This window comes from Daphnia pulex, chromosome 8, assembly GCF_021134715.1.
Source record: "Daphnia pulex isolate KAP4 chromosome 8, ASM2113471v1".
Lineage (NCBI taxonomy): Eukaryota > Metazoa > Arthropoda > Branchiopoda > Diplostraca > Daphniidae > Daphnia > Daphnia pulex.
This window is the reverse complement of record NC_060024.1, coordinates 4064681-4071986: the sequence shown is the minus strand read 5'-3', so window position 1 is coordinate 4071986 and position 7306 is coordinate 4064681. Positions and strand designations below refer to the sequence as shown.

The 7306-nt window shown below is 34.8% G+C and overlaps 1 long non-coding RNA gene across 1 annotated transcript; it reads left to right on the top strand.

Annotated features, from left to right (window-relative positions):
- The first annotated feature begins 329 nt into the window (after positions 1 to 329).
- LOC124199589 lies at positions 330 to 1557 on the top strand. Its single transcript, XR_006876890.1, has 3 exons — positions 330 to 550; positions 634 to 967; positions 1032 to 1557. It is a non-coding gene; the product is annotated as an uncharacterized LOC124199589 (long non-coding RNA).
- Positions 1558 to 7306: the final 5749 nt, after the last annotated feature.

Genomic DNA, 7306 nt, shown 5'->3' with positions numbered 1-7306 from the left:
GCTCTCAAAATTTAACTTTATGTGTTGTGTATTATTGTAAACAAAAATCCAATATCAAACTTTCATTTTGTGAAGAAGGGGAATGAGATACCAGTGTTGTTTGGGATCAAAAATATTAGGGAGTTCTATGGGATTTAATGGAAGAGCATAGTACTTTGCCGAAATTTGAAAATTACAAAATCCTTTAAGACGTTTGGACTAAATTAAATCAAATTATGTCCTACTGTGTTTCTTTGTTTCAATACATATTTGAAACTGAATCTATGTTTGTTCTTTATTTGAGTTAACTTTTTTCTGTAAACCTGGCAACCGCGTGTCCGCGTCAAAACATCTTGAGTGAGTGAAGAACAGACGAATGAAGAAAAAGTGTTACGTTGTTTGATTTTGTGAGTGTTTAAAGAGTAGAATTATACTAGTTAAAAAGACGAGTGTTTATAAGTTACGTCAAATGGTGGAACAAAATAAGGAGTGTCTCATCCAAATCAGCAAATTTAAATTTTCTCTTGTGATATCAGGACTTACAAAGATTTTACAGAGGGTCAATGAATCCGTAAGTTTGACAGATTTCTATAAATATCACCAAGCTCAGGAAACAAGCAAAAAAATTAATGTTATTATGTCTATTCCCAACAGAGAACACATGGTCCTGACTATGAGAAAAATTATTATGAATCATTGCTAATTGCTAATAAGACACTTTAGAGAAATGCCTAAGTGACCAACCAAAAGATACAACAAGATTTGACGAAGCCATGAATGTTAAACTGTTACTGCGAGAAATCTGCCTATTTATTGTTAAACAAACTTTGAAATAAAAAATATATAATAATAATCAAGTTTTAACTATTGATGCAGATTTTCCAAATGAAAATCCAATGGTTAACCAGCTTAAAGCTCTAGCTTCAAAAGTTTTATTTGGTCTCAGTCTCAACAATTTCAATGCTGTTTTCAGTCGGATGTCATCAAGGTAGCACAGACTTAATTAATTAAAATGGCAACTATTCACATTTCAGTTTGACTTTTAAATATAGACTGCAAGAATTAAGTACATGCAACGAAGAGAATCCTAACTTAAGTTACATCGAACTCATTCAACATATAAATGTAGATATACCATACGACTAATCAAATTGCTGAACGGTGATAAAAAGTGGTGGAAAAAGTGTTTGCGCTTGTTCAGTCTGTGCTCAACGACTTAAAAATAAGTGAATCTAGAATATTCCAAATTGCCACAATGTGACGTTATTTCTTGGGCGGGTGTTACTATTCAATCCAGGCAAGCCATTTTCCCGTTGTGTCAAGCCCACTGTTTCGTGTCTTGTTTTCGCATAAATCCCCCCTACAACGAAGCTCTTAAAGTATGCCTCAATCCACATTCACCACCAACTTTTCACCATGTCCTGCCCAGTGACTTCGTTCGTGGGACATCTTATGCGGCAGTTGTTGTGTGCCAACGGGAAATTTGGCAGAAAAATCCTTGAAGACGTTTGGACTAAATTAAACTATAAATGATGTCCTACTGTATTTCTTTTCTTTGAATACATATTTGGAACTGAATTTATGTTTGTTCATAACTTATAACATTTAATCGTGAAATTCATTCATAATTTTTATAAAAAAATAGTCTTGCATAGATTGCATATAAGTTTCTTAAATAATAGAAAGTAAAAATAACAAATAAGCGAATCATAAAAACTGCGTCCCAAAAATGCATATTTAACGTAATAAAAATTATTTTCGTTAAATAACCACAAGAATTTACGTTTAAAAACACAAACTAGTACAATTAATATGAAAATTAAACGGTTTTCTCCTTGAAACTACTGTGGGTACCGAAAGTATCCGTACGGCTGAGAGGATCAGTAGGGAAAACGCGTTTTTCAAAACGCTCCCAAAAATAGAATTCTCGGTGGAATTCGATAAAAATTTTTTCAAAGGTTAATATTAGGGCGGGGTATCATGTGATTTTTTTGGGGAATTTTTCGACAACGCGATATGTGGTTTTTATCGCGTTGCGTAAGTATCCGTACGGCCGAGAGGCCTAGTAGGGAATGGGCTTACTTTGGAGGCCTGTCATTCGGTATCTACGTAATATTATAGGGTGGGAAAGTTCTTAAAAAAAAGAGCTGCATTAGCTCTATGTGTGGTCATAAGATCACATTTTTCAAATTTCATTTATAGTAATGAAATCGAAATTGAAAACACGAATTATAAGTTTTCCGTTTTCTTCCCCTCGATTCCCCATCACCAGTGTTGCCATATCGCAAAATCTCTTTCTTCCCTTGGACGGAAGAGGGAGAAAGAGAAAGGATAAATATTTTTTGATATGGCAACACTGGTGATGGGGAATCGAGGGGAAGAAAACGGAAAACTTATAATTCGTGTTTTCAATTTCGATTTCATTACTATAAATGAAATTTGAAAAATGTGATCTTATGACCACACATAGAGCTAATGCAGCTCTTTTTTTTAAGAACTTTCCCACCCTATAATATTATTACATTCACCGTGCATTCTCGTCAGAGCTGACGCGTTAGTTTGGCGGTTTTGTTCTTATATTTTTGACGCCCATTAAAAACGGTCACCCAGTTATCCAAGTCTAAGTATTGGCTCAACAATTTTTGTTTTACATTTCAGATCTATTAAAATGACAAACAAACGAAAACCAAGACATTCTCAAACCAGAAATCTTGATGAGGTAGTTGCGTCAACTTCATCGGTATCCATGCCTGCAACCCCTCCTGCAATGGCCCAAAGGGGTAAGGGTTCAAGGCCAAAAATACCTGCCAGTGTAGTTCCAGATCAATCTCTTCTAGTAGAGCCAGAAGACGAAGAAAGAGAAGGACGAACAAACAGAGGACAAAGTGGAAGAAGATGACAAAAATGGGACCCCCATAACGTGGCCCATGAATGACGACCGTGAGCTGTTCAAGCGTATTAAACTGAACATTCCTCAAAATGATACTTATAAGTATAATACGCGCGAAAAGCACTTAAACTGGGATTCGATTTCGTTCAATGACTATACTGCAGCGGAGTTTAAAACTCGATGGCTAGTTGTTCAAAAAAAGTGTAGACGTTATCGGTTTCTTGCCGAAATAGTTGAAGAAGCTGAATTGAGGATTGTTGAACCTTGTATCAACTTCAACAAAGGCGGAAAGAAAGTGGTCCCTCCACCTCCACAGAACGGATATCTGTTTTTCCATAAAATTCAAAAATCCAATGAGTTATTTAAGCATTTGCAGCCTAAAGAAAGAAAGGAGGAAATCGACAAACTCTGGAGGGAGTAGAGCGTTAAAGATAAGTCGTCTTATCGCTGCCAAGCCAACCAAGGGACTTTCGAATTTGATCTCGATTCAATTCCACCTGAAGAGCGCCGTTCGAAATTGAATGACATTTTAAAACGAAAGACTGCTGATGAGACTGTACAGGTAACTCGCTGTTCTAAACCCAAAAAGCGTCTGAGTAGTTCTCAAAGAAAAAGGAAGGCTGCCGAAAAGTCTGAAGAAAGACAGCTCGTAAAAAGGCCTCGTGTTAGGAAATTAATATGAAATGTTCACATTAAGAAGTTTATACAAGAGTAAGTCATTTCCTTATTTGATTTGTTCTGGTAATAAGTAAATATCTTATTTTAATCCAAAAAAACAGATTATTGCTCACGATTCTTCTATAACTTGTCCCACAACAGTAGTAATCAGATAAGCTGATACGGATGTTCTTGTCATTAGTCTTTCAAACATTTCTAAAATTAACAAGAACAATAAATTTTACTTTGAGACTGGATTAGAAAGAAATAATACACACAAGTTTATCAATGTTACGGTTCTGTCAAATGAGCTTGGCGTGGAGTTGTGTAATTTTTTCGCTGGATTTCATGCCTTCACAGGATACTCACTCTTCACTTTCTAATATATTACGGTAAGCAATTACATTTAAAAGCTATAATACTTGTTATTATAGCAAAAATTACACTTTATGTGCAGTAATCAACTCGTAGGAATTGAGTGAGGCACTGAGTATCTGCCAGATCGACTTAACACACAACCACTGGCTTGTAATAAAAAATAAATGTGTGGACTAATTAATTAATTGTAAAAAGGTTTGAATTTCAAACCCATAATTTAATAAATTTTGAAAAACAGAAAAACCACTATCGAATACATTTTGGTTGTATTCGCATTTGCTTGTGTTGTGGACTTGGAAACCCTTCCATCTTTGGAAAAGAGAAATCGGCCATTTTTTCTTTGTGACAAGAATCAGAAGCTCAGCACAGTACACGAGAGACGCGAATCGTGTAAAGTTTGAAGCCCACTGAGAAAGAAATCTCCATTTTCTCAAGTAAGTTTTTTAACAATTATACTCTATTGCCTTGTTTATTTTGTTTTTTTTGTGTGTGTAAGAAATCTCCATTTCCTCAAGTAAGTTTTTTAACAATTATACTCTATTGCCTTGTTTATTTTGTATTTTTTGTGTGTGTCTTTATTCTGTTTAAATTGCTGTCTATTTTTCTGTCTAGTTCTAATGTTAACCTATTTCTGACATTTTCAGACATAATAAAATGGTAATTATTTTATCATCCACTCTTACAGATTTTTGTAATAATTTTTTTTATAATTTCAGACCTTCATGTCATCTGACAGTTTGAGAAGCCATCTTGTTAGCCATTTTAGGAAGCCGAAGGGTCATTCTAAAAAACAAAATGGATGTTTCTGCCAGCCACCTTCCTCTCATTTAGCTACATGCACAGTAAGAGAAAATTTTAATTTATAATGAACTGTTTAATTACTTCATTTTTTAGAATGGAAAAAAGTAAGAAGTTTCCTCCGGCTCCTCTGACGTTATATTTCCTGTAAGTTTCACGAGTAGAGATCCTTAAAAATAGAAGAAAGCGCATTTTTCCTACCGCAGTATTTGTTGGGTCTAGTATAAAGTCGGACCGTTACGCAAATTTCATCCCTTGCCCACTTTTAATCCTGAAGTGGAACTGACAAAAGGATCGAATGAATGAGTGGATAGTAACATGGGCGCAATGTTACTGATTGTCGTCATAGTTTGGGTAAATGAAGGCCTCTTCATTGCTAACCAACAAAGCAACGAGCCGAGGGACGACTACGGCGTCGACAACTTTTGAATTTGGTCGTCAGGACCATCAGTAAATTTCGACAGAGCCATAGAAGCGACGGTGAGAATGTCCTTGTCATTTCTGCTGATAAGGTGGACCAGACCGGGAAGAAGCTGTCGGACTGCAGAGACACTGAGTGGAGAATATAATGTCACTACACAAGTTGGACAAAGTCCAAGTGGCGCTGCGCAATAATCCAGCCTAATAATGAAATCAATGTTCAATGTTCACAAATGTTAATTTGTAAATTACTTTGCTGAAGAGCTTTTGTAACTTGTCTTCATAGACGTAAAAGAGGAAATGGGAAAATCAACGAAGATAATAAAGGCATCTGAAGATGATATTCTTATTCTCCGTGGTAATATCGGTATTAAAAAATCACGACTTCTTATTTCTATTGATACTTTTTCTTATCCTATTAAACTAGATTGTTATTGGTATTGAAATAATACCGGAAAGGAGACTTAATACCACTAATAAAATGTTTCAAATGAAAGCCTTGGATTTGTCCAGGTCTATTTGATTATAGAAAAAATATGATTTTTAGCATAGATTTGATAAACTTAAATATTTTGTATCGCAGCAACTTATGAATACCGGATAGCTGTGAGAAATTTTTTTATTGAGGAATTCCCAAATTGCATTTCCCTTTTGGATAAACCCAAACTTAATCTAATTTTTTTAAACCTTTCGATAAAAGGTTCTGAACCTCATAAAATACTGTCGATATAGTCCATTCTGTGTATATTTCATTGCTTTGGAAAATATTTGGAATGAAGTTAGATTGGGCTCTTTTAAGAACGACAAAAATTGTGTACTTGCTGGACCAAACATTCAAGTCCAACTGCACTACTCATTCTCTAAGAGGAAAGGGGCAAAGTTGCCAAGTTATAACATGAAGGAGAAATGGAAGAGGCGCTACTCTGGCTAAAAAGTGTCGAGATGCTGTAATTGCCGTAGGCCATGTAATTGGTTCCCTTTTCCGTCACTAGGTGCGGAAGAGTAGTCCGAAGTGTCGTTTTCAGGATTTTGGTTGCCATCGTTACGGTACTTAGTCTGCAGCCCAGGCATATCGTTTCAAAAGTGCATAATATTTACAAAGTGCCAAAGTGATTCAAACATAGTTAGTTACCCAGGTTCAAATCCGGGATTTATCAAACATCTTTTTTCGCGAAATTCATTTGGAAATCGTCCAACGCTGTCCAGAATTTTTAACATGCTAGAGATGAAATGGAAATTAATTATTTTTTGGAATTTCATCATTGTTCAAATTATATCAACATTTTACCACAAAAAATACTAAAAGTAAAAGGGTTGTAGTATAGAATATTGGATTTTCCGCATAAAATTGGCCAAAACGAAATGTCCGATTTTTTAAAGGAAACTGTCTACATTTACCTGTTAAACCAGATTTATTGATTTTTTGATAAAGAAGCTATTGTTTATTTTACTGATTGAGTTTTTGATCAGGTCAAAATTATGAAAATGTTTGGAAAACATTCATTCTCTGAGTTTTTTATGGTTCTTGCATCTCTTGTGATGTGTTAAATGAAGCTTAGTAGTGCAAGAAACACGTTCAAGACCGTGCTAGAGAAATGAGAAGTAAGAGTCAAACGGCAAAACTTCAAGTGGAGGTGCAGCAGTAGAAACCATAGCTGCAATGTAGCCAAGCAAGAGTTGAATATTGCAATGAGTTTTCGAAAGCCATTTTTTATATATTTTTTTTTTGGGGGGGGGATACCTACAGGATAGCCAAACTTTGGGTTTGGGTTTTGTTTATATCTACTTTCTTAAAAAATTTCGTGTCATAACTTTCAAAAATTTGTATTTGCGTTTCATTCTGGGGGAATTTGTTATTAGCTATATGCAGGTCTGTTTGCTTAATCAATTTTGGTAATCGAGAATTAGAAGCATAAAAAAGCTGATATCTGTAACACCCAATGATACGTTGGATTTTCATGTAACTTTCATTTTACCCTGTCGTTGCTAATTCAACTTTGAATACAATTCAAGCAGAACATAAGGAAACAATTGCATCTTCTTTCAAAAAGTTCCTTGAAAAATTAACATGAATCTACCAATTTCCGAGTTTTTACGTTGTTTTATGTACCTAAGTCTTATCTCTCTTAAACAAAAATAGTTTTTACTAATCATACCAATAAGGTCACTAATATTTAATTCAAC